General features: G+C 48.4%; 1 protein-coding gene and 1 non-coding gene across 2 annotated transcripts in view; both read left to right on the forward strand.

The window, feature by feature from the left end:
- The window catches only part of kcnk13a (potassium channel, subfamily K, member 13a), a 68,243-nt gene that overhangs the window by 12,584 nt on the left and 28,956 nt on the right, over positions 1-26,703 (forward strand). The window lies entirely within an intron of this gene.
- On the forward strand, positions 11,323-11,429 carry LOC140408124 (U6 spliceosomal RNA). Its single transcript, XR_011940042.1, has one exon. It is a non-coding gene; the product is annotated as a U6 spliceosomal RNA (small nuclear RNA).

Genomic DNA, 26,703 nt, shown 5'->3' on the forward strand with positions numbered 1-26,703 from the left:
GAGGCCGGTATTCTGGCCTTTGCGTCCCTAGTAGCCCAGCGAAGGATCTTGCTAATGTGGAAGGAGGCGTAGCCCCCCAGCGTGGAGGCCTGGATAAACGATATGGCTGGGTTCATAAAGTTGGAGAGGATTAAGTTCGTCTTGAGAGGGTCTGCGCAGGGGTTCTTCAGGCGGTGGCAACCGTTCCTAGACTACCTCGCGGAGCGTTAGAGGAAGGTCGGTCAGCAGCAGCAGCAACCTGGGTGGGGGGGGGGGGAGCTGCCTGGAGGGGTGGATGAGCAAGAGATAACATGAAGAGTCGGGGAAGCTGGCACGTACGGGAGAGAGCCAGTGTACAAAGCTATGTAAATATACTATTTTGCCATGTATATATTTGCTCCGCGCGATTTCTCGTTTCTTTTTTTTTTGTTCTGGGGGGGGGGTGGGGGGTGGGGGGGTGGGGTGGGGGGGGGTTATTGTTTGTAAGGGAGAAAAATTGTGTTAAAAACTTTAATAAATATATATATATATTTTTTAAATGGCACAGGTGCCGCACTATCTCCTGCAGCACACGCTGTCCGTCATCTGTTCAAACGACCAGCGAAGCCTGGGCCGTCGCGGGCCTCCTCCTCTGGGTCTCACCCTGGCCTGATGGGTCTGGGTCTGATGGGTCTGGGTCTGGCACATGAGCCGCTGTCTCATGCCACCGCGGACACTGCCACTGTCTCGGCCGCCCGGCCTAGCAGCAGCACAACTAGGGCCTGTTCTGCTGGGTCCAAAATACCATCCATACCGTTCAATATCTGTAAGGAATTGGGAGAGGATGTTAGACTGACTCCCACCCCGGGACCCTCCATTCCCCCATCGTTCTCCACCCCCCCCCCCCACTCCCTCTCCCCCTTCCCACCTCACCTACACCTGGCACACCCTGCCCACGCACTCCCGGCCTTGGCGGGCCTCCCTCAATGGACCCCAGACCCTGAACCCCAGGTACCCGCACATAACCACATAGACCGAGTGCTGGTCCCCTCCCCGTGGCACTCACCCACCCTCCAGCCATGGACATGTCCCCGGAGCTGTGTCCCAACCCCTGGGTGTTCGGATGTTGGCTGCTGCGTGTGTGGTGTTGCCTCCCGTAATGTTCCTTGCATCAATGTGTAATTGGGATGTTAGGCAGTGACTCCCACATGCTACATGGCCCACCCGCCCACGGGAACCCACTTGGGTTGTGTGAAGTGCTCACTTGACCTCGATAGCCAATTCAGAAAGAGCCTTCAGCCGCACGGCCAGAGGGCTCAGCAGTCGATGGGGGTTACTGTGGTCAGTGGGGCAGACGGGCAGGGTCATGGGTTGCCCCCGTAACCGGTACACAAGACCCAGGAGTTGGCATGGTCGAGCTGTTCTTTCCAGGTGTGAAATTAAAAATTTGATATTACATTAATAACAAGAGTTTTGTTTTAGAAATACCGAAGCCCTATTTCTTCATGCAGTCTCTCCTGGAGCAAATCATTCTTTCCACAGTGTCTTAAAGTAAACTAAAATATTGGAGTTTTGGTCAGATGTCTTAACCACTGTTGGGGTCGGGTCTGGAATCGTAATATTCCTAATCAGGATGATGTGTGACTTGGTGGGGAATTTCCTGCTGGCCATGCTCCGGTACCCTTGTCCTACTAGGTGGTGGAGTTTGCAGGTTTGGAAGCATCCTTGGTGAGTTGCTGCAGTCACCTTGTAGATGTTACGGTGTCAGGGTGGATATATGTTACACGCCTGTTACTGTGTCAGGGTGGATATATGTTACACGCCTGTTACTGTGTCAGGGTGGATATATGTTACACGCCTGTTACTGTGTCAGTGTGGGTATATGTTACTGTTGCTAACTTTTGCCTTAGTTTAATTGCTCTGTTTTATCACCTTTGCTCTCGAGTCGCCAGGTATCTTTATGATACCGCCACGTGGTTCAGGTCCGAGTAATGATCAATAATCCAATACACCGCTTAGTAAGATTTAAATCAAAGCACATTTATTATACACAGCAATCACTACTCATGCACAAATTCTACGTCTAAGCTACTTCTACGACTAACAGGCCAATACTTAACTGGGAACTGGCCCACCAGGTCAGGGAAACAAATGGCCTTTCGTTCGGGTTCTGAGCCTGCGGGATTCGAAGTTGGTACAGATTGGTAGCTAGGAGCGCCTATCTCGTAGCGAGGGTTGAAGTAAGACTTACTGGATATCAGCGGCGGCTGGACCGGTCACTGTCAAGGGTTGGTTCGCGTTGCTGAGTGACCCGGTCAAGAAGAGAAGAGAAGGACGATTTGAACTTGGGCTTGATTCTTATAGTCCCCAGGGGCTTCCCGTCTTTCGGGGCGGACCCTGTACCTGGTTCCAAGTGATTAGACTTTGTCCCAATCACTTGGTTCAATTTTTTCCAATGCTGGAGCGGTTCCCTGATCGATGGGTGGTCCTGAGGTGGTCGTTCACCTCCCATTGTGTAGGCTTCTGCTGGTGCCAAAGAGTCTGGTTTGGCTTTATGTGTCTAAATGTTGCTCATTGTTCCCGGGGATTGCTCATTAATATGCAAATGGCTGGTCTTTTGTTATGCTGATGGTTGCTGGTATCGACCTTGTCTGGCCTTTCCAGAGGTAAATACACACTCAACCTGCAGCTGCTTGTTTGTGTCCTGTTGGCTGACTTTCCCATCAGCCTTTGCCGTTCGCCATTTTAAATCGGGAGTTAGCCAATCTAAATCGGGAGTTAGCCATTTTAACTGGCTACATTCCCTCCTTGTGATCCTAACGCGAAGCATGAAGGATCACATAACTATGTTGCTTTCCATTCCCTGACCTGCGGGGGACACTTCCTTCATGGCCTCTGCACTGACCATAGCTATGCAAAAATGTTTTAACTAACAATTCTGAGGGCGCTATGTCAAACAGGGACATGCATTGCAAAACAATAAACTGGGAACCTCTAACTATTCTTAATACACTACACTCACTTAAACATTTCAGCATCCTAACTTCCTCAATCATACAACAAAATCATAGCATTTCATACACAGTCTTTCCTGGCTTGGCAGTCAAGCTCAGGATCATACAATTTGCTCATGAACAGTTCTTTACATTTCTTTATTTACAATAAACGCAAGTGACTGCACTTTATTATAGATCGCGGGGGTCGGGGTCTGGTTGTATCCGAACATAGGGGATCTGATCCTATATACCGGGGTTCAAGCGCGGTAGGCTCACCTTCTCCATTTCCGTAGACGCATAGTCTGCACTAAGCAGCAGAGTATCGCTAATGCCAGTAATGTTTCTATTACATAGGACAGGGAGTACCAGGTTATAAACCTGGCACACCAAGATGATGTGGTGTCGCTGGTGACTGGACTCTGGGTACTGCAGGGACGTGAATCATTAACGGCTGGGGGGGCTTGAAGTCATGGGGTTCGCGTTCACGCGCAACCAAACATCTATAAAAATGATGCTGATCCATGTGGAGGAAGTCCTCATGGCTCTTCTCTTTCTTTTTCTTTCTTCTCTTCTCCGGTCCTGAAGCTTCTGGAGTTCTGTGGAAACAAGCATAGTGTCTGTAACTATCTTGGTTTAATATCTCGTATGCTAGTGTGTCTGTCCTGTAGTGCCAATTACTCCCTTTATAATTGGTCACTGTGTGTGACTCCCTCATTTATTTTTCAAAAATCGAATTTTAGGACAAGACACACTTCCCAATAATGAACCAGTGCGAGCCGTCTCGCAGACTGTGCAATTTACCATCCGAATGTTTCAGGATGTAAATAGCATGTGGTTGGGCAACCTAAGGGTTACCTAAACAAAACAAAACTTTTTGAACTAAAATGCCAAAATGAGGTGCGTATGGGCCGCGACGGGTAAGAGTTGGATGGAGTCCCCGGGTAGGTCGGCTACCAATGCCGTGTCTCTCCTACCCCAGTGTAGTTGACCAGAGGGGGGGGGTTCCCAGGCAGGGCGGGTCCCAGTGCCGTTTCTCCACTGCCTGAGCAACCGACAAGAACGGGCAAAAATGTAGTCATCGTGGTGGGGCTGCCGTAGTGGTTCTATCCTTCGAACCAGAAGGGCAGTTACGATCGGGCATCTGGTTCCTTAACCAGTCTCTGCAGACAAGCTAGTTCCGCTGAACTAGTGTCCGGCAATAGTGAGTCTCTGTAGGCAAGTCCTCAGAGGTTTCGGCCGAATAGGCGTGGGGCAGTTTAATACAACATTTAACAAACATACAAACAACATAAAACATTCTGCAGGTTCCATCAGAAAGGACAACACTTCTCCCAAGCGGTTCCTTTTAAAACATCATCTGGACACCTCAGTTCTCGGTTGCGAACAGGGTCGCAAACGGGTTCTCGGTTTGGGAGTCAGACCCAAGGTCGTCATCTTCTCCCGGGTGTCAAACTCTTGAGTGTATCAGGGCTGAAAGGGCTGCATGGTGTGAGGTGGGGTTGCTCTCGTCGTTGCGGACGAGTCTGAACGAGTTATCTCGGTGCCAGTAATTGGTGTCTAGCTGTGTGGGGACAAAATCGGGGTCGTCAGTGTGGTTCGGTGGTCAGTGGTGGGGTTTATTTAGGAAAGTGATCATGAAGGGATCACTTGGATCGTAGTCGGAATCGCTGGGTGTGGGTCCTGTTGCAGGAGGATAGTAGGGAGGCGTGCTGTGGCTGTCGTCCGAGTCACAGTCGCTGTCTCTGCTGCTGCAGTCTGTGGGCGTTCCGGGGCGGAGTGTATATTTCGGGGGTGGAGTCGAGGTCGAGTCCGTGGCTGGCTGGACGTGGTGAGGGTTGGTAGGGTTACGTTGGCTGTGGGCGGGGTGTGGTGTGCTGCGTCGAGCATGACGTGGTGTGCGTGGTTCGACTGTGTTCCATATGCCTTCAGCTGGTTTATATGGAACCATATAAACCGTTGGGGTACTTTATTTTATAAACGGAAGGGCTTACTTTATCCGCAATGGATACGGACCCGAGTATTTTGGTGACAGGAATGTGCTGGGGTTATATACAGAGAGCATAACTTGCTGTCCTATACTGTACTCAGTCGCATGTACTGTCTTGTCGAAACAAGCCTTGCTCTGTTTCTTTCTGGTGCCCAATTTTACTGCGGCTGCTAGCTGAGCCGTTTTAACATTTTCCACTAATTGCTGTACTGCTTTCTCGTGTGTGAGGGCCGTCACTTCGGGGCTGGTCAAGTCTAAACCTAATAAATATTCTGTGCCTTTCATGGGGCGTCCGGTCATGAGGGTGTGTGGGGTGTAACCTGTGGAAGTAGAAATTGTGTTACGCAAAAACATCAGCGCAAAAGGGAGGACTGAGTCCCAAGTGGTGTTGTTCTGCTGGACCATCTTTCTGAGGGTGGCTATTAGGGTCCGATTCATGCGCTCCACGATACCACTCGACTGTGGGTGGTATGCTATGTGGAATTTTTGGGTGATGCCAAATATCGTGAGGACGTTCTGCATGACACGTCCCGTAAAATGGGAACCTTGGTCGGATTCAATGCTGCGGGGGAGTCCCCATCTTGTAAAGATGTGGTGGGTCAAAATCTTGGCTGTGGTTTTTGCAGTGTTTGTGCAATCTGGGAATGCTTCCACCCATTTCGTAAATGTGTCAATTACCACAAGTACATATTTATAGCCATTCCTGCAAGGGGGCAATGGACCTATAAAATCAATCTGGAGGTTAGTCCAGGGGCCATTAACGGGTCGGGTGTGGCTGAGTTGGGCCTTTTTGGCATATCAGTCCGGATTATTCTGGGCACAGATAAGACAATTCTCGATGTAATGGTTTACATCTTCCTTCAAATTCGGCCACCAACAAAGCTGCATGAGATGGGCTGTAGTGAGATCGATTCCCTGATGTCCATGACCGTCATGTAATAAACAAATCAATTGATTCCTGTCCTGTTCAGGAACCACATAAAGGGTGTCATTTAACACCACACCGTCATGTGTGGTCAGTGCATTTCTAAATCTCTCATAGGGAGCTGGATATTTTCCCTTTACGATCTCCTTGAGATTGGTGTCCTGCTTCTGGGTCTCCAGTAGATCCTCGATCTTTGTCTGTGAGACCTGAATTGCACTCACTGGTGCGCTTTCGGAGGGTGTCCAAAAGTATCCATGCCTGGAACCTGCTTTAGCCAGTGCGTTGGCTTTTACATTTCCAGGGGGGGGGAGGAACGATGGTGACTGCGGACTTTGATTATCCCAAAAGTCCTGTTTTGGGCTCTCTCTAAAATGTGACGGAGCAATGGGGCTGAGGGGAGGGGTTTGCCGTCTGTGGGAACAAATCCTCTGCTTTCCACAGGGGCTGAAATTCGGTGAGGCTGTTGCAGACATAGAGGCTGTCCGAGTATATGACTGCTGGGCTGGGGAAGGAATCTGGGTGCTCAACTATGTATGTGATGGCCGCAAGATCTGCTGCCTTCCACGTCTAAGTGTCTGGGTAGTTTTAACAATATTTCCTCGAGGGCGCGTCCCTGCGCGTCCTCGACATAGATACCGCAACCTGTTATGCGCTTCCCATCCAAGACTGTGGAAGATCCATCCACATTGATCTTTAAGGGCTCACACGTGTCCGTGTGCTGGGGGCTCTGGGTTGAACTATCTATCTTTCTGGGGGGTGTTTTAGCGATAAAGGGGCCTGTGTTGTGTGAAGAGATAATTTTGCATTCATGGGGGGTTCCGGGGTACTGTAAGTTGTCGGCTAAATAGGTGTGTGTCTTTGCCCTTTTCACGGTGATGTCCCATTCCTGCAAGAGAAGGGTCCATCTAGCTGCTCTTATTTGGCTGACGGTACCGTCCTTGAGTCGTCCGTCCAGTAAAAGTTGGGTGGGGGTGTGTTCGGTGAGAATTGTGATGGGGTTCAGTCCAGTAATGTAGGAAAAGTACTGGACTGCCCAGAAAACTGCGAGCAGGTGCCTCTCACAGGCTGAAAATCCCTGCTGCACAGCATCTAAAAGTCTGGAGGCATAAGCTACGGGCCTCAACTGGTCATGCCGTTCCTGCAGGAGCACGGCTGAGAGGGTGCAGTCTGTGGTCGCTACCTCTATGGCGTAAGGGGACAGCGGGTCTGGAACTTGTAGTGCGGGGGCTGCTATGAGTGCCTGTTTTAAAGAGTCCACAGCATCCGTATGCTGTGGAAGCCATTCCCAGGGGGCTCCTTTCTTTAGGAGGTCTGAGAGGGATGCTGCCTTGCTGGCAAAACCGTCAATGTGGTTTCGGCAGTAGCCAACCAGTCCTAAAAACGACCGGAGGGCTGAAACGTGCTGGGGAAGTGGCAATTTAGCAATCGAGTCAATCCTTTTATGCTCGATCTCGCATTTACCATGTGTAATAATTGTACCCAAATATATCACCTTTTCTTCCAAAATCTGGGCCATTTTGGGGTTGACGTTTACAATCGATTGATTGTAATAGTTCCAGGAGTTCGGACAGAAGCTCAATGTGCTCTTCCTTGGTGTCTGTCTGCAGTAGTAGGTCGTCTACATACTGTACCAGACATTCGGGGCGAGAGAATTTGGCGAAACCATTTGCCAGCTGTCGGTGGAAAATGGAGGGGGAGTTGTGGAAGCCTTGTGGAAGGCATGTCCACGTGTACTGCTGTGCTTTAAAGGTGAAGGCAAATTTGTACTGGCACGCCTTTGCCAATGGAATGGATCAGAATCCATTACTGACGTCCAAAACCGTAAAGAATCGGGAATTGAGTCCCTGCTTGAGCATGGTCTCGGGACTTGTTGCTATGGTGGGGGCTGCTGTGGGGGTGACTTTGTTGAGTTCCCGGTAATCAATGGTCAGTCGCCATGATCCGTCGGGCTTTCTCACTGGTCAAATCGGGGCATTATTAGTGGAGGCTACTGATCTAAGTACGCCCTGCTCTATTAAGCTTTCTATTACCGTGGAGATTTCTCCCTCTGCCTCTTGGGGAAATCCGTACTGTTTTTGGGGTCTAGGGTCAGGTCCTGTTACTTGTACGGAGCCAGTCATCCGTCCACAGTCGTGCTTGTGGGTCGCGAATGCTGCCCTGTTCTTTTGCAGAACTGCCCTAACCTGCTTGTCCGTACTAAGCGTGGTCGGGTTGAACCAAAATTTGCCGACTGCGCTAATTTTGTTGGCGTATTCTCCTATGTTGAGCGTTGCGGGGGCTCTTGCAGGTTTTGCCATCTTCCAGACACACTGGTTGACTGGATCGAGTGAAAGGTGGTGGGAGTTCATGAAATCGATTCCTAGAATGTGTTCTGCTGTGTGGGGCAGGTCAATTAAAACTACGGGGTGCTTGGTGGTGATGTTGCCGATTTGAATGGGTACAGGGGCTGTGATGTGTCCCTGCTGTGAGTGGCCTGTAAAGCCGCTGAGGGTGATAGTGGCTGTAGTGGGCCACGTGTCCTTTTGGAACATGGTGGAAGAATTTATTGTGGTGCGGGACCCTCCTGTGTCCCAGAGAAATTCGATGGGCTGTCCCCGAATTTTCGCTGCAACTACCGGTCGTCCGGACCTATCCCAAAGGGTATCGCAGACCCAACTGGGGGAGCCTGTACACTGTCAGTCCGTTCCGGTCAAGTCCGTCTGATCTGAACGGGCGCTAACGCTATGAATGGGCTCTGTCTTTTTCTTACTCAGAGTGCCTGGCTGCTGGGCTGTCTGTGGCTTTCATGGGCATTGCATTCTCTTGTGAAGTGTCCCAACTGTCCGCAGTTGTAACACTCCTGTGACTTGGGTGGGGGGCTGTTCTTTCCCTCATTCACCCATGTGGGGTCGTTGTGTGTTGTCTTTACTGCCTGCATATCTGCGGCGGCCTGCTTTTCCTCGGTATTCTTAACTGAGGGTTTACTTTGAACAGATTGCTCCCAAGCACGGGACAATCTTTTCAAAGTAAACCCGCAGTTAAGAATACCGCACGCCTGTTACTGTGTCAAGGTGGATATATGTTACACACGCCTGTTACTGTGTCAAGGTGGATATATGTTACACACGCCTGTTACTGTGTCAGGGTGGGTATATGTTACACACGCCTGTTACTGTGTCAGGGTGGGTATATGTTACACACGCCTGTTACTGTGTCAGGGTGGGTATATGTTACACACGCCTGTTACTGTGTCAAGGTGGATATATGTTACACACGCCTGTTACTGTGTCAGGGTGGATATATGTTACACACGCCTGTTACTGTGTCAGGGTGGATATATGTTACACACGCCTGTTACTGTGTCAGGGTGGGTATATGTTACACATGCCTGTTACTGTGTCAGGGTGGATATATGTTACACACGCCTGTTACTGTGTCAGGGTGGGTATATGTTACACACGCCTGTTACTGTGTCAGGGTGGGTATATGTTACACACGCCTGTTACTGTGTCAGGGTGGGTATATGTTATACACGCCTGTTACTGTGTCAGGGTGGGTATATGCTACACACGCCTGTTACTGTGTCAGGGTGGGTATATGTTACACACGCCTGTTACTGTGTCAGGGTGGGTATATGTTACACACGCCTGTTACTGTGTCAGGGTGGATATATGTTACACACGCCTGTTACTGTGTCAGGGTGGGTATATTCTACACGCCTGTTACTGTGTCAGGGTGGATATATGTTACACATGCCTGTTACTGTGTCAGGGTGGGTATATGCTACACACGCCTGTTACTGTGTCAGGGTGGGTATATGTTACACACGCCTGTTACTGTGTCAGGGTGGGTATATGTTACACACGCCTGTTACTGTGTCAGGGTGGATATATGTTACACACGCCTGTTACTGTGTCAGGGTGGGTATACGTTACACACGCCTGTTACTGTGTCAGGGTGGATATATGTTACACACGCCTGTTACTGTGTCAGAGTGGATATATGTTACACACGCCTGTTACTGTGTCAGGGTGGGTATATGCTTCACGCCTGTTACTGTGTCAGGGTGGATATATGTTACACATGCCTGTTACTGTGTCAGGGTGGGTATATGCTACACACGCCTGTTACTGTGTCAGGGTGGGTATATGTTACACACGCCTGTTACTGTGTCAGGGTGGGTATATGTTACACACGCCTGTTACTGTGTCAGGGTGGATATATGTTACACGCCTGTTACTGTGTCAGGGTGGATATATGTTACACGCCTGTTACTGTGTCAGAGTGGATATATGTTACACATGCCTGTTACTGTGTCAGGGTGGGTATATGTTACACATGCCTGTTACTGTGTCAGGGTGGATATATGTTATACACACCTGTTACAATGTCAGGGTGGGTAGAGTGAATGTTTACCGTTGTGGATGGCGTGTTGATCAAGTTTATAATATTTCAATAAAGTATGGTAGCTTTTAATATTTCAGTATAGCAGGTTATAATGTTTGGTTGAGTAATTTGTCACAAGTGAAGACGCCAACTGACAATCATTTCACATCAAATCACATCGAATCACGTGGAATCTCATTGAATCATTGAATCGCGTCGAATCCCATTGAATCACATCGAATTACATCGAATCCCATAGAATCACATTGAATCCCATTGAATCACATCGAATTACATCGAATCCCATAGAATCACATTGAATCATTGAATCGCATCGATTTACATTGAATCACATTGAATCATTGAATCACATCGAATTACATTGAATCCTATTGACTCACATTGAATCCCATTGAATCACGTTGAATCGCAGTATATTTAATTTCCTATTGGATGCTTATACGAAAAAAAGTACTGCATTTCGATAGTGCTTTTCATGACCCATGGACATCTCAAAACGTTTCCCAGCCAATAAAGGACATTTTAATGTGTATTGACTGTTGTAACGGTAGATACACACAGCAGTCAATATGTGCACAGCAAGCTCCCACAAACAGTAATGTGATCATGACCAGATAGTCTGTTTTTTTGTAGTGTTGATTGATATTAACCAGGACTCCAGGGGTAATTTCCATGCTCTTCTTCAAAGTAGCACCATGGGACCTTTTAGATCTACCCAAGCAGGCATCAGTTTTTAAGCATCGTGTCTGAGAATAATGAGGGACTGCTGCATGGTTGGACATGCCCAACCATGGGGGGGGGTCTTGAACCCAAAACCTTGTGATAGAGGGGTAAAGGTGCTATTAACTGAGCCACAACTGACATACGTGACCTCCGAGAGATTGGGTGTGATGAAATTAAATGCAACACATTTTATTTCCAGCTTACTGCAGGAGGAGAAACAGGTTGTCGTTAATTAAATTGTTTTGCAAAGTTTAAGTGTTTCAATTTATTATCAATCAAATGGTAATTCAGAAATTACTAAGACAATTTATCGTATTTAGTAAAGGATGCTTGAATTTTGAATGAAGGTGCCCGTTTCGGCAGCACATATACTAAAATTGGAACGAGACAGAGAAGATTAGCATGGCCCCTGCGCAAGGATGACACACAAATTCGTGAAGCGTTCCATAAAGAAGAAAGGAAGAAAAAAAAAGAATTTTGAATGAAGCCAGAACGTCTTTTTACAGTAATTCCCTTATTAAAGGGAAACGGAATGTTTTCACCAGATAGACATTGAGGATTGCCATACTGACAGTCACAGGAAGATGGGTAGGAATGTAGGAACAAGAGTAGGCCGCTCATCCCCTCGAGAGTTTACTACAATTCTAAATCTACTATCTGATCTGCATAATAACTCCATATGGAGCCTTGTATCCCTAAATAATCTATTGTTCTCATTTTAAAGGTATTAATGGAGTTAGCGTCAACTGCTGTAGGGCGACGCAATGGTTAGCACTGCTGCCTCACGGTGGCGAGGACCCGGGTTTGATCCCGTCCCTGGGTCACTGTCCGTGTGGAGTTTGCACATTCTCCCCGTGTCTGCGTGGGTCTCACCCCCACAACCAAAGATGTGCAGGTTAGGTGGATTGGCCACGCTCAATTGCCCCTTAAACAAAAGTATCAACTACTGTTCGTGGGCGAGAATTCCACATTTCTACAACCCTTTGCTTCAAGAAATGTTTCCTAACATTTCTCCTGAGTGGGCTGGCTGTTTCTAATCATAGGTTGTCACAGAAGAGAAACAGAAACAGGCCATTCTCCCCATCAAAATAGTGCTGGTGCTTTAGTAAATGCATAAATAGTAATAATCTTTATTAGTGTCACAAGTAGGCTTACATTAACACTGCAATGAAGCTACTGTGAAAATCCCCGAGCCGCCACACTCCGGCAACTGTTCGGGTACACGGAGGGAGAATTCAGAATGTCCAATCCACCTAACCTGTACATCTTTGGACTGTGGGAGGAAACCGGAGCACCCGGAGGAAACCCACGCAAATACGGGGAGGACGTGCAGACTCCGCACAGACAGTGACCCAAGCCGGGAATCGAACCCAGGTCCCTGGCGCTGTGAAGCAACAGTGCTAACTACTGTGCTCCCATAGCGCCTTAACACTGGCATGTGGGATGAATGGGCAGTCGATGTGCTGTAAATGCCACTTCATTCTTCTGCACAGACCTGCAATGTTTGATATTCTTTTCTTTCCAAATAATGATCAAACTCACTTTATAAACTAATCTATGGGGCAGCATGGTGGCTCAGTGGTTAGCATTGCAGTCTCATGGCACCAAGGTCCCAGGTTCGATCCCGGTTCTGGGTCACTGTCCGTGTGGAGTTTGCACATTCTCCCCGTGTTTGCGTGGGTTTCGCCCCACAACACTTGGCTGGAGAGTCCAGGACACGGGAGTGTGGTCTTAGAATAAGGAATCAGCCATTTAGGACTGAGGTGAGGAGAAATTTCTTTACCGAGAGGAAGCTTTGGAATTCTTTATCCCAGAGGGCTGTGGATGCTCAGTTGTTGAATATGTTGGGGGCGGCACAGTGGGTTAGCCCTGCTGCCTCAAGGCGCCGAGGTCCCAGGTTCGATTCCGGCTACTGTCCATGTGGAGTTTGCACATTCTCCTCGTGTTTGCATGGGTTTCGCCCCCACAACCCAAAGATGTGCAGGCTAGGTGGAGTGGCCACGCTAAATTGCCCCTTAATTGGAAAAAATGAATTGGGTACTCTAAATTATTTTTTAAGAAAAGAATATGTTCAAGGCAGAGATCAGTAGATTTTTGGATACTCAAGGAATATGGGGATATTACAGGATGGTGAAGCTGAGGTAGAAAGTCAGCCATTACTTTACTGAAGGACCAAATGGCCTACTTCAGGCTCTATTTTTCATATTCTGAGGTAGAGAACCGCACATTGTTATCAGTTTGTGTCAAGGGTTTTTCTGACTTCCCCTTGTCTCCCCCTCCTTTTGTCCCTTCTCATTGCTGCTTCTCCAAAACAGTGGAAACTATATTGTCATTATTTATCTCAGCATTGGCCTTTGTCGTCCTGACAACCTCCACCGGCTTTCCTCTGAAACATTCACAGCTCTCTGATAGAGTGAGACTTAAAAGTGTCGCTTCACAGTTGTAACCTCGAACCTTTGTGAACTTACAAAACACCTTTTCTCATTATTTTTATAACCTTACTATAATACCCTGCCTAAAACTCTTCTGTTGCACTGCACCATCCTGATAAATTCAACAATATCTATTGGCTTTTCGGATAAAAACCCAAGGATACAGTTTATCTTTTTAATATTTTAAGCCAGTCACCTTTTGATAACAATTTAATATGCAGTTCCTCTATTTCCTTGATCCATTTAAATAACAGAAAGACTTGCATTAATTTTTTTTTAAGGGGCAATTTAGCGTGGCCAATCCACCTAACCTGCACATCTTTGGGTCGTGGGGGTGAGACCCACGCAGACATGGGGAGAACGTGCAAACTCCACACAGACAGTGGCCCAGGGCCGGATCGAACCTGGGCCCTCAGCGGCATAGGCACCCCGTGCCGCTCCTGAAAGACTTGCATTTATGTAGCGCCCATCAGATGTCTAAAAAGCACGTTGCAGCCAATGACGTACATTTTGAAGTGTGGTCATGGTTGTAATGTAGGAAACACAGCGATGTGTATGACCAGATAATCTGTTTTTTGTGATGTTGATTGAGAGATGAATGTTGGCCAGGACACCGGGGAGAACACGTTGTTACACTGCTCCTTCAGTGTCAGCCTTGATTTTCATAGCAAAAACAGCAATGTGCATAGATATAACATCCTTCGTGCTGATAAAGCAGCCCAGGTTGCACACAGGAAGATTATCAGACACTAATATCAGAAGTAGGCTTACATTAACAATGCAATGAAGTTACTGTGAAAAATATCTGATCCCAAACCACATAAGGCGATATTGGTTAACCAGGCTACATTAATCAGAGAATCCGGTTTTAAGTATTTTTTTCATAAATTTAGAGTACCCAATTCATTTATCCACCTCACCTGCACATCTTTGGGTTGTGGGGGCAAAACCCACGCAGACAAGGGGAGAATGTGCAAACTCCACATGGACAGTGACCCGGGGCCGGGATCGAACCTGGAACCTCGGCGCCGTGAGGCCGCAATTCTAACCACTGCGCCACCGTGCTGCCCCCAGGTTTTAAGTTTTTAACATGTATGGACTACTTTAGGTAATTTCACATTTCGTGCTGTTAAACCTCAACTGGAACCTATTTTGAAACACTGCTATCATATCCATGTGCTCGTCCAATCTTTCACAACTCTCCTTAATGGCTTGAAGTGGCTGCAAATTCATATCGTTTGGTTTGCCGGGTGAACTGCATTGAGTGTGTTTGAAGCGATTTTACACATCAACCTCCCAGTTATTAGTGCCTGGGTTAGATTTAGGTGCAAAGTACAGGGTTTGAATGCACCATTCAATCTGATCTTTTATTCTTTCACACAACATGGGCAAGAACCAGCATTTAGTGCCCACCCCTAGTTGCCCTCGAGTAGTTGGTGGTGAGTTGCCTTCTTGAACCGCTGCAGTCCATGTGGTGTAGGTACACCCACTGTGCTGTTAGGGAGGGAGTTCCAGGATTTTAACCCAGCGACAGTGACGGAACGGCAAAATATTTCCCAGTCAGGATGGTTTGTGGTTTGGAGGGGAACTTGCAGGTGGTGGTGCCCCATGTATCTGCTGTTCTTGTCCTTCTGGATGGTCGCGGTCGCAGGTTTGGGAGGTTCTGTCGAAGGAGCCTCAGCGAGTGGCTGCAGTGAATCTTGTACACGGCACACACGGTGCGGAGGGCATGGATTCTGAAGGTGGATGGGGTGTCAATCAAGCGGACTGTTTTGTCCTCCACTTGAGCTTTCCCTAAAGTAAAGAAGCCAGTGTCCAAAGAGACTAAAGTTTCACGTCCATATTGTTCATCCATTTCATTCATGGCGGATCACCAGATGCAGTGAAGTCTGTGGCATCAGTGGAAACAAGGACATGAAGATAGAAACACCAAAAGGCTATTTAGTCCCTTGAGTCATTGCGCCATTCAACGAGACCATGACTGCTCTGTACCACAACTGTCTTTCTCCCGTATACATTAAAACATATGCATCAAACACATACGTTGTCCCTTATACATTAAAACTTTCGGTCAATACAAAATCTTATCAATCTCAGTTTTAAAATTAACAATTGACCTACAGCATCAATTGCCCTTTTCTTGAAAAAGTGATTCCTGGGCCAGATTTCTCCGGCCGTTTGCTGGACGGGATTCTCTGGTCCCACCGGCAGTGCATTCCCGCCCATGGTTTCCCGGAGGTGTGCGGTGGCTCCAATGGGAATTCCCATTGACAGCAGCGGGAACAGAGAATCCGCCGCCAAGACACGGGAGGCTGGGAGGTTGGAGAACCCCACCCCTCATTTCACCCCTGAAAGGCCAACCTCTAAATTTTAGACTGTGTCCCCCAATTCTCGAATCCTGGACCAACAGAAATAGACTCTCTCTTCTAGCCACCCGATCTATTCCCCTTCATATCTTGAATAGTCACCTGGTCGTACCGAACGTGAGTATTGCTGAAAAGAGACAGGTTGCCTAAGTATTTCATCTTACACTCATCCGGACAAATGCAAGAATACCAAATACTTCTTTAAAACTTCATTTTATTGTTAATTTTTTCCAATTAAGGAGCAATTTAGCGTGGCCCGTCCACCTACCCTGCACGCTGTTTTGGCCTTGATACTTTCTTGCACCAGAGTGAGATACATCAATGAACCGGCAGAGTACAGAAGCTAAGCATCGTCCTTGTGATCTTTAATGAGTTGATTTCAATTTGCGATTGCAAATGTGATGCCGAAAATAGCGATTGAGACGTGTTTTCATTTTGTATTTGCATCAGCTCAGTACAATTGCCAGTGTAAATGTCTGGAGTTCTCAGTATCACTCCAAGGGTGGATGGGTCCTTCGCTGACATTTATTATTATTCCATTTATTATTATTCAGAGTAACAGAATTCACAGTAACAGGCCCTTCAGCCCAGTCTGACTATGTTGGTATTTATGCCACACACAAGCTTCCTCCCATTCCTCCTCACCCTATCAGTGTATCCAAAAGGAGCAACTCGGAATTATTTGGCGTTAAATCTTCATCATGTTGCTGGCTCTTGTGGTGTTTACGGTTCCAAATTATGGAATAGTCTCCAACGCCCCCAAAAAACATTGTGGGCATTGTTCATGCCAGGTATAACTTTAAGGTGTAACTTTATCAGGATAAAATTGCTTCCCTCCAATTATTTTACCTCAGTACTTGGAAGGACCACTCTGACAAACTCAAGCTAGCTTTGAATCGTTCTAATTACTACTCAGGATAAAGGAGAATGCAAAACGTTCTTTTAGAAAATGGGAGTTTATTGATATTTCTGCCCAGATATGACCAACATTGGGCCAGATTTTGCTTTGCGGCGGCGGAGGCTGCCGTGGGCCGGAGATGATCTTCCAGTCCCACCGCTGTCAATGTGTCACTCCGATTGGTCGTACCCTCTGCTCCTGGGGATCCCATGACAGGCGGGGTCACCATCAACGGGACAGGAAGATCCCACTGGCGAGCGGGAAGGGCTGGAAAATGTAGCCATTTTGGTTGCCAGTGGCGGCTCAAGAAGCAGCAAAATTTAAAATTCTCACCTTGTTTTTAAATCTCTCCGTTACCCCGCCAATCCCTCCGTCACCATGCCTCTCCCTATCTATGTAATCTCCTTCAGCCCCACAACCATCCGAGATATCTGTGCTCCTCTCATTTCAGCCTCTTGCACATCCCCAATTAATATTTTTCATTCACTAATGGAATGTGGGCATCGCGGGCTGGGCCAGCATTTGTTGTAATCAAATATTGGACGCACATGTAGCGAGGTGGGGAGAACTAATTCCAGTTTCTTCCACAAACGACGTCAGAAAGAACAGTGGGGTGAATGCTGGTTTATTCATGGCGATAAGAATCTACGTACGGCAGTAAATATAAACGTGGAGTAAGTCACGTTGGGAAAACTGACATGCCGATCCCTGTCCGGGCCGGTTTTTCTCCTAAGTTCCCATGAGCCCCAGCTGGACAGGCCGCCGCCCAGTTGCGGGAAGCTCATATCCCACGAATCCCACGGGGAGATCAATCCCCATGGGCCTTGTGGGGGTTATTACGGATAGATTAAACCTGGAAATCTCTTCAATTGGAGTTTCCAAGACTTGAGAATGATTGATTTCTAACACAGGTAAATGGAGTTGAGGTCAGCTGTGATCTAGTTTTAAACAAAGATATTTTTAAAGATTTTGATATTTTAACATTATAAACACACAACACAACAAAGAAAGAACAACCCCCCCCCCCCCCGCCCCCCCCCCCCCCCCCCCCCCCCCCCAGTAACCTCAAACAAACACCCGACTATAATATAGTCCAAACAAACCCATCTCTTGTGGAGCCCCTCACTCAGTCACCCCCCCCTCATAGCAAATTTCACCCTTTCCAAGAACTCAATTAGATCCCCCAGCCACACCGATGCTGGATGGGGCAACTGACCTTCACCCCAACAGAACCCGCCTGCGAGCGATCAGCGGGGCCAAGGCTAAAACATCCGCCTCCCCCGTCCCGTCTGCAGCTGCGGGAAGTCCGACACCCCAGATATGGCCCCCAGGGGACTGGGCTCCAAATCCATGTGCAGGAGTGATTCGACCATCAATTCACGCGAAACAAGGAATAGAAGTAAACTGTGGCTTTAATCAACTAGAACAGTGCCTGCCTGCGACTGCTCTGCTACTGGAAGCCGCCTACAGGGCTGCTGCTCTTTATACCTCCCCTCAAGGGGTGGAGCCAGGGGTGGCGCCCACATGGGCAACAGCATGATACAGTTACATACATGGTGAATGGTGAATGCAATATGTTCACCACAAGGAGCGGCAACATAGTGCTGTAAAGCGACCTCCAAAATTTCTCCAACTTAGGGCAGGACCCAAACATATGTACGTGATTGGCCGGACCTCTCCCACACGGCTCACAAATATCCTCCACGCCTTCAAACAGCCGGCTCATCCTCAACTATGTCAGCTGCTCTCTGTGTACTACCTGTAGCTCTATCAACCCCAGCCTTGCACATGAGGTTGAGGCATTCACCCGCCGCAGCACCTCACACTACTTCTTGATCCCAAATTAAATCAAGGAAAACACCCTCAGTCCTCTCCTCTGCCTCTTGACCATCTAACACCTGACCTTCTGACCTCCTCAACCCATCGACTCCAACTCCCCCCGACAGCTCAAAGAACAAAGAACAAAGAAATGTACAGCACAGGGACAGGCCCTCCAAGCCCGTGCCGACCAGGCTGCCCGACTAAAGTACAATCTTCTACACTTCCTGGGTCCGTATCCCTCTCTACCGATCCTATTCATGTATTTGTCAAGATGCCCTTAAATGTCACTATTGTCCCTGCTTCCACCACCTCCTCCGGTAGCGAGTTCCAGGCACCCACTACCCTCTGTGTAAAAAAACTTGCCTCGTACATCTACTCTAAACCTTGCCCCTCTCACCTTAAACCTATGCCCCCTAGTAATTGACCCCTCTACCCTGGGGAAAAGCCTCTGACTATCCACTCTGTCTATGCCCCTCATAATTTTGTAGACCTCTATCAGGTCGCCCCTCAACCACCGTTGTTCCAGTGAGAACAAACCAAGTTTATTCAACCGCTCCTCATAGCTAATGCCATTCCATACCAGGCAACATTCTGGTAAATCTCTTCTGCACCCTCTCTAAAGCCTCCACATCCTTCTGGTAGTGTGGCGACCAGAATTGAACACTATACTCCAAGTGTGGCCTAACTAAGGTTCTATACAGCTGCAACATGACTTGCCAATTCTTATACTCAATGCCCCGGCCAATGAAGACAAGCATGCCGTATGCCTTCTTGACTACCTTCTCCACCTGTGTTGCCCCTTTCAATGACCTGTGGACCTGTACACCTAGATCTCTCCGACTTTCAATACTCTTGAGGGTTCTACCATTCACTGTATATTCCCTACCTGCATTAGACCTTCCAAAATGCATTACCTCACATTTGTCCGGATTAAACTCCATCTGCCATCTCTCCGCCCAAGTCTCCAAACAATCTAAATCCTGCTGTATCCTCTGACAGTCCTCATCGCTATCCGCAATTCCACTAACCGTTGTGTCGTCTGCAAACTTACTAATCAGACCAGTTACATTTTCCTCCAAATCATTTATATATACTACAAACAGCAAAGGTCCCAGCACTGATCCCTGCGGAACACCACTGGTCACAGCCCTCCAATTAGAAAAGCATCCTTCCATTGCTACTCTATGCCTTCTATGACCTAGCCAGTTCTGTATCCACCTTGCCAGCTCACCCCTGATCCCGTGTGACTTCACCTTTTGTACTCGTCCACCATGAAGGACCTTGTCAAAGGCCTTACTGAAGTCCATATAGACAACATCCACTGCCCTACCTGCATCAATCATCTTTGTGACCTCCTCGAAAAACTCTATCAAGTTAGTGAGTCACAACCTCCCCTTGACAAAACCATGCTGCCTCTCACTAATACGTCCATTTGCTTCCAAATGGGAGTAGATCCTGGGCGAAATTCTCCCGAAACGGCGCGATGACCGCCGACTGGCGCCCAAAACGGCGCCAATCAGACGGGCATCGCGCCGCCCCAAAGGTCCGGAATGCTCCGCATCTTTGGGGGCCGAGCCCCAACATTAAGGGGCTAGGCCGACGCCGGAGGAATTTCCGCCCCGCCAGCTGACGGAAACGGCCTTTGGTGCCCCGCCAGCTGGCGCGGAAATGACATCTCGGGGCGGCGCATGCGCGGGAGCGTCAGCGGCCGCTGACAGTTTCCCACGCATGCGCAGTGGAGGGAGTCTCTTCCGCCTCCGCCATGGTGGAGACCGTGGCGGAGGCGGAAGGGAAAGAGTGCTCCCACGGCACAGGCCCGCCCGCGGAACGGTGGGCCCTGATCGCGGGCCAGGCCACCGTGGGGGCACCCCCCAGGGCCAGATAGCCCAGCGCCACCCCCAGGACCCCGGAGCCCACCCACGCCGCCTTGTCCCGCCGGTAAATAGGTGCTTTAATTTACGCCGGCGGGACAGGCAATTTATCAGCGGGACTTCGGCCCATTCGGGCCGGAGAATCCAGCGGGGGGGCCCGCCAACCGGCGCGGCCCGATTCCCGCCCCCGCCGAATATCCGGTGCCGGAGACTTCGGCAACCAGCGGGGGCGGGATTCACGGCAGCCCCCGGCGATTCTCCAACCCGGTGGGGGGTCGGAGAATGACGCCCCCTGTCTCGAAGAAATCTCTCCAATAATTTCCCTACCACTGAAGTAAGGCTCACCGGCCTGTAGTTCCCTGGATTATCCTTGCTACCCTTCTTAAACAGAGGAACAACATTGGCTATTCTCCAGTCCTCCGGAACATCATCTGAAGACAGCGAGGATCCAAAGATTTCTGTCAAGGCCTCAGCAATTTCCTCTCCAGCCTCCTTCAGTATTCTGGGGTAGATCCCATCAGGCCCTGGGGACTTATCTACCTTAATATTTTTTAAGACGCCCAACACCTCATCTTTTTGGATCTCACTGTGACCCAGGCTATCTACACACCCTTCTCCAGACTCAACATCTACCAATTCCTTCTCTTTGGTGAATACTGGTGCAAAGTATTCATTTAGTACCTCGCCCATTTCCTCTGACTCCACACATAGATTCCCTCCCCTGTCCTTCAGTGGGCCAACCCTATCCCTGGCTACCCTCTTGCTTTTTATGTACGTGTAAAAAACCTTGGGATTTTCCTTAACCCTATTTGCCAATGACTTTTCATGATGCCCTTCTAGCCCTCCTGACTCCTTGCTTAAGTTCCTTCCTACTTTCCTTATATTCCACGCAGGCTTCGTCTGTTCCCAGCCTTCTAGCCCTGACTTTCCTCTTGGCCTCTGTTTATTTTTCTTTTCCTGTATTTTGGTTGTTGGGTAGCACACTGCCTGTGCTGAAAGCTGCTTTTGACACTGTTGCTGGGAGATGAGTGAACCGATAGATATAACAGTCCCTCAAATTTGGCTTTGAATTCTGCTTCAATTTAATTTGTTTTCCACTCAGATCAGTTTCAAGGTGAAAAAGCTATCAATCTGCCAGTCCTTTCTCGGTTAGCTCAGTTGGCTGGACAAGTGGTTTGTGATGCGGAGTGACGCCAACAGCGTGGGTTCAATTCCCATGCCAGCTGAGGTTAGCCTTGCCCCTTGCCTGTGGCGTGGTGGCTCTCAGATCACATCGCCACCAGGCAGCTCTCAAAGGGGGAGCAGCCTCTGGGACTGTGGCGATATTTACCTTTTCATCTTCAGGCTTGGCGAGGTTTTGAGTCCACTCCTGGTGCTGATCTTCTGTGAGTTCCTCAAAGCTTTCGTTTTGTAATTATCCTCTTTGCCTCAGGAGTCAGAATTGGTTGCGATCCAATTTTGACATTGCATCCCATTCGCCCTGACACACCTCCTCTGACAGAAAGTTGACAATACTGGACAGAAAAGGCAAAATGATCTAGGCTCTACTGTTCTTCCAATTGTTGTCTGAGTGTAAAATAAGTCAGGAGCAAATGAGGGCAGGACCACCAATTTTCCATGTTTTTCTTTCGCTCGGTGGGGTTTGTTGCTCTTTTTAGCCTTAGTTTATTACCTCTGATTATGTCACCTTTGCTCGCGAGTCGCCAGGTATCTTTCTGATACCGCCACGTGGTTCAAGCTCGAGTTATGATTAATAAGTCAGCACACCGCTTAGTAAGATTGAAATCAACGGTCATTTATTATATCCAGCAATTAATACTTATACAATAATGCTACTTCTAGACTAATACCTATAACTAACAGGCCAATACTTAACTTTAGGAGATGGCCCACCAGGTCAGGGAAACGAATAGTTAATCGAATTGGATCTGGCCTGCGGGATTCAAAAGGCTGATACGGGTCGATGGCTAGGAGTCTCTATCGGGTAGCGATCACTGGAGTCAAACTTACGGTTCTTTGTTGAAGGTTCTTGCGAAGGTTGCGAGCAGGTGAAGATGGGAGAGAGAGCAAGATCTGAACTTGGCCCCTTACTTTATAGGGTCCAGGGGCTTCCCGCCTCTCGGGGCGGCCCTTGACCCTGAGTCCCAAATGATTGGACTTGTTCCCAATCACTGGGTTCGATATGCTCCAATAATGGGGCGATTCCTCGATCGGGGGGTGGTCGTTCACCTGTCTTTGTTTCGGCCACTGCAGGCGGCGAGAGGTCGGGCCCGGCATTCAATTGCTAATATGTTGCAATTGTTCCCGGGGATAGCCGATTAAACTGCAGATGTCTGGGTTGATGTGCTGCTAATAGTCTTGAGTATCGATCTGGGCCGACTTCTCCAGAGCCGAATACGCTATTCTGTCTGCAGCTGTCCGTTTGTGTCCTGTTGGCTGCCTTTCCCATCAGCCTTTTCAGTTAGCCATTTTAAATCGGGTTTTGGCCAAATTAATAGGGAATCAGCCATTTTAGGTGGCTACAGGTTATAGTTGAAAGGTCGTAATATTACTTTAAAAAATAAATTTAGAGTACCCAATTCATTTTTTCCAATTAAGGGGCAATTTAGCATGGCCAATCCACCTACCCTGCACATCTTTGTTGTGGGGGTGAGACCCACGCAGACACGGGGAGAATGTGCAAACTCCACACGGACAGTGACCCAGAGCCGGGATCGAACCTGGGACCTCGGCTGATGCATTGTATCACCAGCATCCTTGGCTGTGTTACGGAGTGTTGATCAAACTGGTTCTCTGAAGATTCCCTTGTGTTTTATTATCTGATAACTAAATTAGCTGTTTAATCAGAGTGATTAGTCCTGATATGTAATTTGCCATGTGGTGAGCTGTATTCATTCATAATTCAGACGATCCTCCTCCCCCTTTAATTGCCTTCCCATATTACTGGCCATCGTCTAACTTGGATTGTCACTGAGGTGCCAATGTTTAGGCAATCTGTATTCCATATTCATTATCCAATCCAGGATTTGTTTTTTCTGGAACTCAGGCATGATTTGTCCCACAATGCCTTGGTATCGTCCGGCAATTCATTCTCAATCCCCAATCATTATTCAGTTTCCTCTTCAATGGCTCTATGCTTGTCATGTGACTCTCCTTTCAATCATTCCGGCATTCCCCCCCCCCCCCCGCCCCCCCCCCCCCCCCCGCCCCCCCCCGCGCTTTGTTCCAACCCCATTCCCATTATCCATCCCCAGCCGACTTGCTGATGGCTATGCTGATGCTGGGCAGCACGGTAGCACAGTGGTTAGCACTGTTGCTTCACAGCTCCAGGGTCCCAGGTTCGATTCCCGGCTTGGGTCACTGTCTGTGCGGAGTCTGCACGTTCTCCCCGTGTCTGCGTGGGTTTCCTCCGGCTGCTCCGGTTTCCTCCCACAGTCCAAAGATGTACAGGTTAGATGGATTGGCCATGATAAATTGCCCTTAGTGCGCAAACAGGTTAAGTGGGGTTACAGGGATAGGGTGGAAGTGTGGGCTTGTGTCGGGTGTTGTTTCCAGGGGCCGGTGCAGACTCGATGGACCGAATGGCTTCCTTCTGCGCTGTAAGTTCTATAATTCTATGCAAGTTGGGCCAATACTCTTTGGAATTTAAAATAGTGAGAGGAGACGGCACAGTGGTTAGCACTGCTGCCTCACAGCCCCGGGTTCGATTTCGGCCTTGGATGGCTGCGTAGAGTTTGCATGTTCTCCCCGTGTCTGCGTGGGTTTCCTCGGACAGTCTGAAGATGTGCAGGTTAGGTGGACTGGCCACGCTAAATTGCCCCTTAGGGTCCAAAGATGTGCAGGTTAGGTGGGATTACAGGGTTACAGGGATGGGGGGAAAGTGGGCCCAGGTGGGTGCTCTTTCAGAGGTTCAGTCCAAACCTGATGGGCCGAATGACCTCCTTCTGCATTGAAGGGATTCTATGGATCTTAATGGGGAGGCTTGGGCTTGACAGGGTGGATGCACAGAGGATGTTTCCCTTTGTGAAAGAGTGTAGAAATAGGGGTGAAATAGAAATAGGAATGTATAAAACTGAGATGATGAGGAATTTCTTCTCTCAGGCGGTCGTTTCTTTCCCCCAGCGAGTGACGGAGGCTGGATCATTGAAGGCAGAGCTCGACAGATTTTTAATTGACAAGGGAGTCGAGAGTTATGGGGTGCAGGCAGCGAAGTGGAGCTAAGGCAACAATCTGATCAGCCATGACCTAATCGAGTGGTGCAGCAGGCCGGAGGGACCAAATGGCCTACGGCTGCATTTACCTCTTGTGTTCTTGCAATCATCTACCTTGATTGATTTGACCTTTGTGATGTGAAACCCTGTCCTCTTACAGTAGAAAGAGCCTCAATAAGTTAGTTGATGTCCTCTACTGCTATTTTATTTGAAGATCTGGAACTCCCACATTTTCCTCAGATTTAAATATGTAGTTTGTTCACCTCATGTTACAGTGGCCCAGTTTATGGCCCAATTTATTGGTAGTAATCTTGTACTGTCCTTCACTCACTTAGGATTGTGCATCACGTGGGGCATTTGCCCTCTTAATTCCAGTTCAGACAAGAATACAAGGTTGGTGGGTTCGACTTGGGAGCAATGTGGTTACCTATTTTCAAAGCCCATCCAGGGGACGCCAATGGTGTATCTGTAAAATCTCAGCTGCTTCGGCCAGTATTTTAATCAAAAGTTGTATCCAGTTGGCTTCATTGTCGACGCAAACAAGGTTAAAATTCAGTCAAATTTATTTAACCAACGGCAAAATCAGTTACCTTTAAATTTTCCCGAAATATTACTAAACGGCCCCAAGATTCTTAATATAACCTCTGCCGTGCCGCGGGTCCAATTCTCTGAGTCTCGTTTCCTCAGGGTCTAGCAAGCTGCTTCCTTCTGTCTCTGCTGCATGGTGTCTTCGCCGCTGGGAGGTCCGGGTGTCTGATTCTTATAGCCTCCCCCTGCCTTTCCGGAATGTTCTCCGGCCCCCAGCCAATGAGGTTGCAGGGTGGGAGTGGCACCATCCAATGGAGTTACTAATGGCTACCCAGCAGAACATCGGGGGGGTCCGTCCTGGTGCATTGCTTGAATGTAACATACAATCGATTCATGAATAGAGCCGATCGTCTCTTGATGGGGCAGGTCCAGACATGTCCTGGCAGACTGTCTGAGTTTCTGTGTATTCGAAGTTTGGCCAACTTCAAATTCCCATCAGCCTGTCTGAGATTGACTGCAGTTTGATTTTAAAACGTCCAATTCTTAATTTAAAGTGTCCAATTTTATCGGGCCTAAAATCCAGGCTGTGCCAGATTACTGCAGTGAGAAGTAACATTCAGGCCACACAAGTGCCAGACACTGACCATCTCCAACAAGATGTGGAGATGCCGGCGTTGGACTGGGGTGAGCACAGTAAGAAGTCTTACAACACCAGGTTAAAGTCCAGCAGGTTTGTTTCAAACACTAGCTTTCGGAGCGCTGCTCCTTCCTCAGGTGAATGAAGAGGTATGTTCCAGAAACATATATATAGACAAATTCAAAGATTCAAGACAATGCTTAGATTGCGAACATTTGCAGTTAATTAAGTGTTTACAGATCCAGAGAGAGGGGTAACCCCAGGTTAAAGAGGTGTGAATTGTCTCAAGCCGGGACAGTTGGTAGGATTTCGTAAGCCCAGGCCAGATGGTGGGGGTGAATGTAATGCAACATGAATCCCAGGTCGCGGTTGAGGCCGCACTCATGTGTGCGGAACTTGGCTATAAGTTTCTGCTCGGCGATTCTGCGTTGTCGCACGTCCTGAAGGCCGCCTTGGAGAATGCTTACCCGGAGATCAGAGGCTGAATGTCCTTGACTGCTGAAGTGTTCCACGACTGGAAGGGAATATTCCTGCCTGGTGATTGTCGCGCGATGTCCGTTCATTCGTTGTCGCATGGTCTGCATGGTCTCGCCAATGTACCACGCTTCGGCATATCCTTTCCTGCAGCGTATGAGGTAGACAACGTTGGCCGAGTCGCACGAGTATGTACCGCGTACCTGGTAGGTGATGTTCTCACGTATAATGGTGGTATCCATGTCGATGATCTGGCACGTCTTGCAGAGATTGCCATGGCAGGGTTGTGTGGTGTCGTGGTCGCTGTTCTGAAGGCTGGCTAGTTTGCTGCAAACAATGCTTTGTTTGAGGTTGCGCGATTGTTTGAAGAATGTTTGAATGTTTACCCATCTCCAACAAGAGAGAATTTAACTATCTCCCCTTGACATTCAATGGCATTACCATTGCTGAATCCTCCCACAATCAATATCCTGGGGGTTACCATTCACCA

The sequence above is a fragment of the Scyliorhinus torazame genome, chromosome 2 (assembly GCF_047496885.1).
Source record: "Scyliorhinus torazame isolate Kashiwa2021f chromosome 2, sScyTor2.1, whole genome shotgun sequence".
Taxonomy (NCBI): Eukaryota; Metazoa; Chordata; class Chondrichthyes; order Carcharhiniformes; family Scyliorhinidae; genus Scyliorhinus; species Scyliorhinus torazame.